The sequence below is a fragment of the Equus caballus genome, chromosome 4, assembly GCF_041296265.1.
Source record: "Equus caballus isolate H_3958 breed thoroughbred chromosome 4, TB-T2T, whole genome shotgun sequence".
Lineage (NCBI taxonomy): Eukaryota > Metazoa > Chordata > Mammalia > Perissodactyla > Equidae > Equus > Equus caballus.
The window spans coordinates 37,772,691-37,786,098 of NC_091687.1; positions in this window are offsets into that span (position 1 = coordinate 37,772,691).

The following is a 13,408-nucleotide window of genomic DNA, read 5'->3' on the forward strand; positions in this document are numbered from 1 at the left end:
ACTCTGATGTTTGCACAAGGATGAAATCACCTAGGGAGGCATTCCTTAGAATGTATCCTCATCATTAAGTGACACGTGACTATATACAAGTATATATAATTCTAGATATATAAAACTTTCTATATAAAACTATATACATATACACATATATATAAACTAACTATATTGAGGTTTCCCTCCTAGAATATGGCATATCTCTCTATTTATTTAACTATTTCAAAATGTCTTTCAATGAAGTTTTCAAATTAAAAAAATAGTGCCAAGAATCAGATATAGTACATGAGTGTGTAACAAGATCTGAGAACTTGTAAACAAAAATCTCAGAAACTAAGTTCCTCTTGGGATTTTTGTGAAGAATTGGATACTTGTGCTGATACATCTGATTAGACTGCAGTGAAAATGTCACTTTTTCTGTTCCTCATGTGTTCAATGGAGCCTGAGCCATAGGCTATAGTTTTTAGGCTACAGTAACTGAAGATAGCACTGAGAGGTTAAAAGATAAGCCAAAATCAGGGCCCTCCCCATGGCATAATGTTTGAGTTCAGCATATTCTTCATTGGTGGCCCAGGTTTGCAAAGTCAGATCCCAGGCATGGACCTACACTGCTCCACAGCCATGCTGTGGCAGTGACCCACATATAAAGTGGAGGAAGATTGGCAACAGATGTTACCTCAGGGCTAAGCTTCCTCAGCAGAAAAAAAAGATTTGCCAAAATCAGACTTTTAATTAGAGACAGTGTTAGAAACCAAAACTCTTATGATTCAGTAAGTAATTCCAGCACCCAATTCACTGATGCTTAATAAACGTGTATGTATATCAGTGACTGAGTGGATTAATGCATCTAAATTTATTCTGCAAGTCAGTTAATTTTTAGCATGGGTTTTTGCAGACGCCACACCCATAATATGTAAAAAGTTTTTTGGTCCCAAGAAAGTTTATCCCCAAAATATGGCAGAGATCTAGTGGCTTAAAAATAAGTCTAGATCATACTAGTGATATCTTGAGGTAACTTTGCTTAGATATGAGGCCCTTAAACCTATGAACTATTCTGAGTTTCTTGGTCAATAAGGAAAGAGAATGTTTTATCTTTCCTTATCACTAAAATGAGGCAAGTTCATTTTAATAATTTTAACCAAATACAATCCATTTTATTATTCCGCTTATTCAAGTAGAATTCTCCCAATTATTCTTTAAAACCCTCTGCGGGGAAATAGATTCAGGATTAGGACAGCCAGAACACACTAGCTGACCTTTGCAAATGCACTTTTATATTTACTTTACAATATAAAGAAAATATAAAGAATAGAAACTTGATTCCCCAACCAAGTCAAGAGAAACATCATTACATTCCTGTCCTTGGCCTGTGTTCACATCAGTGAGCGGAGCACTTTGCTGCAACCCTCTGCCCAGCAGCTCTAGAGCACATTAGTTTTGACTACATGATTTCAGGTGATGATTTAGAGAAGTCAGGAGTTAGGAGGCAAGGAAACCAGAAACTGTAGATGTATCAAGGGTCATGAAAATAATGTAGGATTTAGAGTTAAAAAATTTTGATTCAAGTCACATCTCTTTTACTTATTTGCTAAAAGATCATGGACAAGTTACTTAATTTTTTGACATGGAATTTGTCCAATGTAATGGAGATACATTTCTGTGAGGACTAAATTAGCACTTTCTGTATATTTCAAGAATACTCTGAGGTTCAATACAGTAGCCACCAGCCACTTGTGGCTATTGAGCACTTGAAGTATGACTAGTCTGAATTATCATATACTATAAATATCGATGCACCATGACTATTTGAAAACTTAGTGACAAAAAACCAAAATGTCTCATTAATAATACTATATTGATTGCATGTTGAAATGATATTTTAAATACATAGGGCTAAATAAAATGTATCATTAAACTTAATTTTACTTCTATTTACTTTATTAATGTGACTACTAGAAAATTTAAAATTGCAAATATTTCTATTATATAGCACAGCCCTATATATTTGCCATTTTCTTTCCCCACTAGACTAAAATCACCTTGAGAGGAAGGATTCTATCCTATTTGTATCTTGTTGTCCCAGTATCTACTGAAAGTCCTGACACAAATATATGTAAAATTTACATTGAGTAAAAATAGTAACTTTAATCAGGAGTTTTTTTTAAATAAAATATTAAAATATATTTTTTATTGCAGTAACACTGGATTATAACAATAGATAGCTTTCAGATGTACATCATAATATATTTTGAGTTCTGTGTAGATTACATCATGTTCACCACCGAAAAACTAATTATAGTCCCTCCCCTCAGATGTGAGCCTAATCACTCCTTTTGCCCCCTCCCCCTTCCCCTATGGTTACCACCAATCCAATCTCCAATGCTATGTGTTTGTTTGTCATTGTTTTTATCTTCTACTTATGAGTGAGATCATATGGTATTTGATTTTCTCCTTCTGACTTATTTCACTCAGCATAATACCCTCAAGGACCATCCACGTTGTCACAAATGGCTAGATTTCATCATTTCTTATGACTGAGTAGTAGTCCATTATGTATAAATACCACATCTTCTTTATCCATTCATTCCTTGATGGGCACCTAGATTGCTTCCTAGTCTTGGCTATTGTGTATAATGCTGCAATGAACATAGGGGTGCATGTATCTTTACGCCTTTGCGTTTTCAAGTTCTTTGGATAAATACCCAGCAGTGGGATAGCTGGATCATGTGGTAGATCTATTCCCACACCAAAATGTATTATAATTAAAATGTCCAAAATTAAATATAAAGAGAATCTGAAAAGCAGCAAGAGAAAGACCACAAGTGATATACAAAGGAAGCCCATAAGGCTATCAGCAGACTTCTCAGCTGAGACCCTACAGGCAAGAAGAGAATTGCATGATGTATTTAAAGTGCTATAAGGAAAAGACCTATAGCCAAGAATACTCTAATCCATCATGGTAATCAGGAGTTTTTAATGCAGTTTCCTAAAGAAGCGTCATTGCCCCTATAAATAGACAAATTCAACTTTTTTTTAATTTCCTATCCTATTTATTACTCAAAGTTCCACATAACATTTGTTTTGGTCTCACTGTTTCATATAATCCATGAGTCGAAGGAGAAATTACGAGCAAAATGAGAAAATATATTGAACTAAAGGAAAGTTAAACAACGTATTCAGATTTGAAGGATGTATTTTAATCACTGCCTCAAAGAATATTTATAACATTACATGAAAAAAATTCTAAAATGATATGAACTCCCACCTTAAAAAGGAGAAAAAAGAACAAATTAAATTCAAAGTATGTAGAAGGAAGGGGATAGTAATTTTAAAATGAACAGATATCAGTAAAATAAAAAGGAAAAAATAGAGAAAAAATGAATGTACTCAAAATTTTATTTTTTGGAAGATCAGGAAAACTGATAAACTCCTAGACAAAGTTCAGGAAAAGAGATCCTATAGACCCTAAGGTGATAGAAGCATAATAAGAGACCATTAGGAACAAATTACTGTCAATAAATTCAACATAGGTGAAATGGAAAAGTCCCAAACTACCAAAACACTAAAAAAACAGGAACCCTGAATAGTTTATATATATTAAATTAATTGCATTCATAGTTTAACACCTTCCCCAAAGACAAGTCCAGACCTATGCGGCTGCAATGGTTAATTCTATCAAAGAAGAAATAATATCGATTCCATGCATATTCCTCCAAAAACTAGAAAAGGAGGAAATGTTTTCCAACTAAATTTACGAAGCCAGCATTACCATAATAACAAAATTAGACAAAGATGTTACAATGTTAAAAAAGGAAATAGGTGATGGATGTGTTAATTAACTCAATGAGGGGAAATCCTTTCAGAATGGATACATATATCAAATTATCACACTGTATACATTAAATATCTTACAACTTTTTGTATCAATTATACTTCAATAAAGCTGAAAAAATAAAAGAAAGCACAAGTCAATATCCTTTTCGAACATAGAAACAAAATCCTTTAAAATTTTAGCAAATTGAACCCAGCAGTATACAAAATGAATACTACTCCACGACCAAGTGTACAGTTCAAAGATTTTGACAAATGTATAATTTTAAGAATGCAAGTTTAGTTTAATACTACAAACAATTAGTGTAATTCACAGTATTAATAGACTCAAAAAGCGAAAACAAAAGTTATTTCAATAGATACAGAAAATGGTTTGTTAGAATGCAACACTCATTGACGATAAGCAACAAACATGCACAATGACTTGTGACAAACATTATACTGAATGTTGAAAGGCTAAATGTTTTCACCCAGGATAAAGGGAAAGTCAAGTACAACTACTTTTAACGCTTCTATTCTCCGCTCTACTGGAGGCCCTGGTCAGTGCAGCAATACAAGAAAAAAGCACAGATAGCTTGTAGGTGGAAAAGCTGTCTTTATTAATAGATGACATAGTTCTAAGGAATCCATAAAAAGAAACAAAGTCAAAATAAGACAAAGAGTTCAGTAAAAATTTACAAATGATTTTAACTGAGACTTAACTAAAGATGATACATAAATTGCTTTAAAAATAAAAACATGAACAGATGCTCAGTATTATTAGTCATCAGGAAGATGCACGTGAAATCCACAAAAATATACTACTAGGCATCCATTAGAATGGTTAAAATAAGAAAGACTGACTACATCAAGTGTTGAGGAATATGTGTAGTAACTGAATCTTATACATTTCTGGTAGGTGTTGAAGTGGTGCAACCACTTGGAGAAAAAATTTTTGCAATTTCTTAAAAAAAATACTTACCATATGACTCATCAATCCTACTCCTAGGCATTTACCAAAGAGACGTAAAAGGCCTATATGCACATAAGAACTTGTACATGATGCTTATAAAAGTTCTATTCATAACATTTAAAAACTAGAAACAACTGAATGTCCAAAAATAGGTGGATAGATAAATAAATTTTGGTGATATTATACAATGTAAAGTACAAATATTATACAATACAAATGTTACCAAACCAGGTAACATTTTTTTTGTGCCTGTCACCCGGAAAGCCAAACACCAAGATGAAGAGATTGCAGCAAAGAGAGGGTTTTAATCACAAGGCAGTCAAGTAGGGAAATGGGAGAATAAGACTCAAATCTGCCTCCCTGAAAATGAGAACTCAGGGATATTTATGGTGTAAGGGACTAGGTTGTCTGAAGGGTAGAGATAGATGATTGGAGGTAAGGAGAGGTGAGGTAATTGGTGATCTGCACAAACATAGTCAGACTTCATGCCTCTTCATAGGACGCATGTTCCAAAATGGTAGTATTAGCATGACCTGAGGATGGAGTTTTAGCCTCTTGAGATCAATAGGTCACTTATCCGGCATCTGCTTGGGCCCAGTTGATGGGTTGGTGATCTCAACTGGCCTAAACTGGACAAAGATGACCTAATTCCTAAAAAAGATCTCAAACACCCATTACCATGGTGACCCAGGCACCAGGGAGATGTTATCTATGAGAACTTAGTGGAAGTCAGATAGCATATTGCCTGAACAGCACAATTAACAATGGGCTGATGAACATCTAAAAACTATAATCAGTAATTGCAAAAAAGAGCACAACTTTAGTTACTAGTTACCTAATCATCGATGGCTAACTGTTTACCAGTTCCACAAAGTAATGGGTCATTACTTAGCCATAAATAAGAATGAAGTACTGATACATGTAGCCACACAGATGAATCTCAAAAAACATTATGCTGAGCAATAGAGAGCAGATATGAAAGAGTAAATACTCTATAAACCCATTTATGTGGAATTCTAGAAAACACAAAACTAATCAATAGTGTCAGAAAGCACATTAATTTTTGCCTTGGATTCAGGGTGTGTGTGAATGTGTGTGGAGCTGACAGCAGATTTGATTGTAAGAATCATGAGTAAAATTTTGTGGATATGTCCTATAATTTGAATGTAGTAATAATTTGTCAAAATAATTGAAATGTACACTTAAAATGAATGTATTTTCTTGTTTGTAAATCGTACTCAAAAAAGTAAATTTGGTGAATACAAGTTGGTTGCTATGGAGACTGGATAAATATGAAAAAGATAAAATTGTAAGCAGAGGCACCTAGAGAGGAAAGTGTATAGCATGTGTGGGGAGCAGTGGTGAGTTCCATTTGACTGGAACAAAAGATAAATAAACAGGAATTGCTGCTGCACAAATTGAAAAGTTAAATAGAGTTAGAACATGCAAGGTCATGAATAACAGAACAAACATCTCAAATATTACTTGTTAATCAATGATGTGGCATCAATTTATTTTGTTTGCCCTGCTCTTCCCTTTTTTAGTCTTTGGAGTGACATCCTCAGACAAGGGGATAGACAAGTCTCCAGTGAACCATGGGAAGAAAAATGCTGTGGATCCTTTTAAATGGTAGGATCTCTTTGGCCTCTGGGTTGCAAAAAGATCCTTGCCTATCAAATCACAATGTCCATTTGTTTATATCATGTCAGACTTACTCACAATTAGCACCAGCAGAGCTCTTAAACATGTGTGTTCACACAATCAAAATAGAAGCATGATGGTGGGTTCTATGAAAAATTGCATTGGGTAAATATAAAATATTTTCTCAAATATATTTTTATGCTATGCACTGCCTATTATTTTAGTCATGATTTCCAAAATAACTGTCTTGATATTTTGATGGAAACATGAAGGCTTTGTCAACTATTTTTTCCCAACTCTCGAGGTTAATTTATATTTGAAGAATGATGAGGATTGGTCAAATACACTAGCATATTGCAAAGGCTAAAACATGAAGATATTTTACAAACCAATAAATCTGTTTAGCTCAATATTAGGCAAGACAATGTTGTTCTATCCAGATGGCTAATTTGCATGGCTTCGTTTAACACTTGACTTTTCCACAAATATTTGCTTATTGTACAGACTGTTACAAGAAATATATTACTCAAATTTTAAGAGAAAAAATATCCTTCAAAAATCTGGCTGCCAGATTTGTCTCACTATTCATATTTCTAAAATGAAGGAGAAAAGAGGTTTAAAGGATTTGGGGCTTTGAAAAGGCGGTAGCAGTCTGCAATGAATTAGTCTCTCCTGGATTAACAAGCTGTTAAAGTTTCAGATAGGGACATTTTAATACAAAGTCTCACTGGAAAAGCCAAAATTCAGGTAGACTTCTCAGTAGACTGTTATTTCATAGTTAAATTACTATTTGTAATAAACCGCTTTTCAAAGGTTTTATAAGAAATAATAAAACATTTAAATGACATAAAATTATGTCAATATGTTAATATATTGATATGATATAAGAATATGTCAACATGTCAATATAACTATTATTTCCTTTAATTTCCTGTCAAGCAGAGATTCATAATTCTTGCCTTCAGTCTAAACACTACTAATAATGTTTGCTATTTGTGTGTGGCAATCCCTATAATTGTTATTTCTTCTTAATAATTATTTTAGCACATTCTCATAGTCCCATTATATCCCACTCATAAGTGTAGAATTGGACCTTATAAAATAGCTTGGAAGCACTGTCTAGGGTGGAGGCGAAGGTACTAGGAGTTGGTCATTTTCATTTTGTCTCCCTGAAGTCTTCATTCTACATTGCAGTGAAATTTGCACAATAATTCCATAGCTATCACAGTTGCTTTTTCCTTGGCAAACTAAAGAAAAAAATCCAGGCAGGAACAGAAGAAAAGACTTAACATTAGAAAATTATAGAGATTCACAAACAAAAGGCATTTGGGAAGAGGGAGAGCCTCAACTTCTATTCTGTCATTGTTCAGACTGAAGCCAGAGGGATTGAGACTGAGATTTGAATTCTGCTTCTCCACCTGAATGTTGCTTAGGAGAGTCACAAATTCTCTTGATCTCAGTTTTGTCACCTATAAATGATAAAAGCCTAACTATACATAATAGGGTTCTGTGAAGATAAATAAAAATAATTCTATGAGAGAATTTTGTAAAGTTTTTAACCAAATTAAATATTGCAGAATGCTACATAATAACATCAACAAAAAGCATGTATTATGTGGAGACTTGAACTTGGGTCCTGACTACAGCGTGTGTTAGTTATATGAGCTTAGCACGTTTTCTAAATTTCTGAGCGCCAGTTTCTCAATCACTGAATCAAGGATGACGATCTCTATTTCTTAGAGTGGTTGTGAGGATTAAGTGATAATCTATTTATGACAACAAGCAAGTGGCTGGTTTTACTTCTGATAGTAACACCAGCCCCACGGATGAATTAGCTCCCTGTTCTATTGGTTCAAAATAAATGCAAGCTCTTCAAGCACAATCAAGGCAAAAAATACAGTCAAATGTCTGAACTTTTGTAATAACTATTTCCTCCAGGTTTTTGCCTTTTTTTTTTTTTTAGGTAGGAATGAATGCTTTCTCAAAAATGAGGCTAATGTTTTTCTTTGTAATGTTCTATAATGAATGCTACCCAAGTATACTAGACTAGTATGCAAATTTAATTCTATATGGCCCTCCACTACATTTTGAAAGATAATTTCCAGTAATGTGTCTAAGTCCCTGAGTCAATCATTTCTTTTCCCATTTGCTTCTGTTTCATGTGCTCAGGATCGTGATCTTTTTTTTCAACAGTTTAAAGATTGTATTCTACACACACTGAAAAGTAATTAAGAGGTCACCAGAAGACCCTTTTTTTTAATTGTGGTAACATTAGTTTATAACGTTATATAATTTTCAGATGTACATTATTATATTTCAATTTCTGTGTAGATTTACATCATGTTCACCACCCAAAAACTAATTACAATCCATCACATGTGACTAATCACCCTTTCTGCCCTCTTCCCTCCCCCCTTCCCCTCTGGTAACCACCAATCCAATCTCTGTCTCTGTTTGTTTGTTGTTGTTGTTGTTGTTGTTATCTTCTATTTATGAATGAGATCATATGGTATTTGAGTTTCTCCCTCTGACTTAATTTGCTTAGCATAATACCCTCAAGGTCCATCCATGTTGTCACAAATGGCAAGATTTCGTCCTTTTTATGGCTGAGGAGTATTCCATTGTGTATATATACCACATCTTCTTTATCCATTCACTGCTTGATGGGCACCTAGTGTCCTTCCAAATCTTGACTGTTGTGAATAATGCCGCAACGAAGATAGGGTTGCACATGTCTTTACGCATTTGTGTTTTCATGTTCTTTGTATAAATACCCAGCAGTGGAATAGCTGGGTTGTATGGTAGTTCTATTCTTAATTTTTTAAGGAATTTCCATACTGTTTTCCCTACTGGATGCACCAGTTCGTAGTCCCACCAGCAGTGTATGAGAGTTCCCTTTTCTCCACATCCTCTCCAACACTTGTTATTTCCTTTCTGGTTAATTATAGCCATTCTGATGAGAGTGAGGTGATATCTCATTGTAGTTTTGATTTTCATTTCCCTAATAATTAGTCATATTGAACATCTTTTCATGTACCTATTGGCCATCTGAATATCTTCTTTATAAAAATGTCTTTTCAGATCTTTTCCCCATTTTCTAATTGGGTTGTTTGGTTGTTGAGATGTATGATGTATTCTTTACATATTTTGGATATTAACCCCTCGTCAGATATATGGTTTGTAAATATCTGCTCCCAGTTGTTAGGTTGTCTTTTCATTTTGTTGATGGTTTCCTTTGCTGTGCAGAAGCTTTTCAGATTGATGTAGTCTCATGTGTTTATTTTTTCTATTGTTTCTCTTGCCTGGTCAGACATAGTACTTGAAAATATCCTGCAAAGACTGATGTCAAAGAGCATACTGCCTATGTTTTCTTCTGGTAGTTTCATGGTTTCAGGTCTTACATGCAAGTGTTCAATCCATTTTGAGTTAATTTTTGGGTATGGTGTAAGATAATGGGGTACTTTCATTCTGTTGTTTGTGGCTGCCCAGTTTTCCCAACATTGTTATTGAAGAGACTTTCCTTTCTCCATTGTATGCTGTTGGCTCCCTTGTCGAAAAGTACCTGTCCATAGATGTGTGGGTTTATTTCTGATCCCTCAGTTCTGTTCCATTGATCTGTGTGTCTGTTTTTGTGTGAGTACCATGCTGTTTTGATTACTATAGCTTTGCAGTATATTTTGAAATCAGGGAGCTTTTTTCCTGGGAGCTCTATATTTTTTTTCCCTCAGGGTTCCTTTGGTTATTCAGAGTCTTTTGTTGTTCTACATAAAGTTTAGGCTTCTTTGTTCTATTTCTGTGAAAAATGTTGTTGGAACGTTGATAGGGATTGCATTGAATCTGTAGATTGCTTTACAAAGTATGGATATTATAACTATATTAATTCTTCCAATCCAAGAGCACGGAATATCCTTCCATTTCTTTGTGTCTTCTTCAATTTATTTCAATAATGTTTTATAGTTTTTGGTGTACAGGTCTTTCACCTATTTGGTTAAATTTTTTCCTAAATATTTTATTCTTTTTGCTGCAATTGTAAATGGGATATTCTTAATTCGTGTTCCTGCTACTTTGTTGTTATCATATAGGAACACAACTGATTTTTATATGTTGATTTTGTATCCTGCAACTTGACCATATTCATTTATTATTTCTCAAAATTTTTTAGTGGATTCTATAGGGTTTTCAATAGATAAAATCATGTCATCTACAAATAGTGACAGTTTCACTTCTTCCTTTCCAATTTGGATCTGTTTTATTTCTTTTTCTTGCCTGATTGCCCTGGCTAAGACTTCCAATACTATGTTAAATAAGAGTGGTGACAGTGGGCATCCTTGTCTGGTTCCTGTTCTTAAAGGGATAGCTTTCAGCTTTTCTCCATTGAGAATGATATTAGCTGTGGGTTTCTCAAATGTGGCCTTTATTATGTTGAGGTACTTTCCTTTTATACCCATTTTATTCAGAGTTTTTATCATAAATGGATGCTGTATCTTGTCGAATACTTTCTCTGTATATATTGAGATGATCATGTGATTTTTATTCTTCATTTTGTTAATGTGGTGTATCATGCTGATTGATTTGCGGATGCTGAACCATCCCTGCATCCCTGGAATGTATCCCACTTGATCATGGTATAAGATCTTTTAAAAATATTGTAGTATTCAATTTGCTAGGATTTTGTTGAAGATTTTTGCATCAATGTTCATCAGGAATATTGGTCTGTAATTTTCTTTTTTTCTGTTGTTCTTGTCCATTTTTGGTATCAGGGTAACGTTGGCTTTGTAGAATAAGTTAGGAAGCCTCCCCTCCTTTTCTATTTTTTGGAAAAGCTTGAGAAGATAAGTATTAAGTCTTCTCTGAATGTTTGGTAGAATTCACTAAAGAAGCTGTCTTGTCTGGACTTTTATTTTAAGGGAGATTTTTGATTACTATTTCAATCTCCTTACTGGTGATTTGTCTATTCAAATTCTCTATTTCTTCTTGATTCAGTTTTGGAAGGTTGTATGGATTCTAAGAACTTATCCATTTCTTCTAGATTATCCAATTTGTTGGCATATAGCTTTTCACAGTATTCTCATAATCTTTTGTATTTCTGAAGTGTCCGTTGTAATTTCTCCTCTTTCATTTCTGATTTTACTTATTTGAGACTTTTCTCTTTTTCTCTTGGTGAGTCTAGCTAAGGGTTTGTCAATTTTGTTTGTCTTTTCCAAGAACCAACTGTTGGTTTTTGATTTTTTTCTATTTTTTGGTCTCTATTTCATTTGTTTCTGCTCTGATTTTTATTATTTTCTTCCTTCTACTGATTTTCGGCTTTGTTCTTTTTCAATTCCTTTAGGTGCACTCTTAGATTGTTTATTTGAGATTTTTCTTATTCATTGCCTTAGCCCTTCCCTCTTAGAATCGCTTTTGCTGTACCCATAGATTTTGGCATGTCATATTTTCATTTTCATTTGTCTCCAGGTATTTTTTTTATTTTTCCTTTGATTACTTCATTGACCCAATCTTTTGTTTTTTCTGCGTTCTTAACTCTTTTTTTTAAATTTTTTTTTTTCGGATGTACATCATATTTCGAATTCTGTATACATTACATCATGTTCACCACCCGAACACTAATTATAGTGCATCCCCTCACTGTGAGCTTAATCACCCCTTTTGCCCTCCCTCCTCCCCCCTTTCCCAAAGGTAACCACCAGTCCAATCTCCAGTGCTATGTGCTTTTTATTTTTCGTTTTTATCTTCTACTTATTAGTGAGATCATGTGGTATTTGACTTTCTCCCTCTGACTTATAATAAAGAAGATGTGGTATTTATACACAATGGACTACTACTCAGTCATAAAAAATGACGACATCCAGCCATTTGTGACCCAATCTTTATCCAGTAGCATTTTCTTTAATCTCCACATATTCTTGGCTTTTCCAATTTTCTTCCTGTAGTTGATTTCTAGCTTCATAATGTTGTGGTCTGAAATGATGTTTGGTATTATCTCAATCTTCTTAAATTCATTGAGACTTGTTTTGTGGCCTAATATATGATCTATCATGGAGAATGTTCCATGTACATTTGAAAAGAATGTGTATTCTGTGGGTTTTGGATGGAAAGTTCTGTATGTATCTACTAAGTCCATCTGGTCTAATGTGTCATTTAAGACCAATGTTTCCTTATTGATCTTCTGTTCTGATGATCTATCCATTGGTCCATTGGTGTGAGTGGAGAGTTAAAGTCCCCTACTATTATTGTGTTACCGTCTATTTCTCCTTTTATATTGTTAATAATTGTTTTATATATTTAGGTGCTCCTATGATGGGTGCATAGATATTTACAAGTGTTATATCCTCTTCTTCGATTTTTCCCTTTATCATTATGTATGGCCCTGCCTTGTCTCTTGCTACAGTTTTTGTTTTAAAGTCTATTTTGTCTGATATAGGTATTGCTACCCCTGCTTTCTTTTCTTTGCCATTTGCATGGAGCAATTTTTTTCACCCATCCAGTTTGTGAGTGTCTTTAGGTCTGAAGTGTGTCTCATGTATGCAGCATATATCTCTGTCTTGTTTGTTTATCCAGTTGGCCACCCTATGCCTTTTGATTGGAGCATTTACCCCATTAACATTTAAAGTATCTATTGAAAATTATGTACTTATGGCTATTTTGTTACATTTTTTCTTGGTGTTTCAGTAGTTCTTCTCTATTCCTTTCTTCTTCTCTTTCTCTCTTCCCTTGTGGTTTGATGGCCTTCTTTAGTATTATGTTTGGGATACTTTCTCTCAATTCTTGGCATATTTATTATAGGTTTCTGGTTTGTGATTACGATGAGGTTAATATATGATAACCTACATATATAGACATCTATATTAAGTTGATGGTCTCTTAAGTTTGACCTCTTGCTAAAAGCTTTGCTCTTTCACCCCCTCCTCCCACATTTTATGTTTTTGATATCATATCTAACCTCTTTTTTGTTTGCATGTCTCTGTTACCCTCTTCTCATGGACATAGATA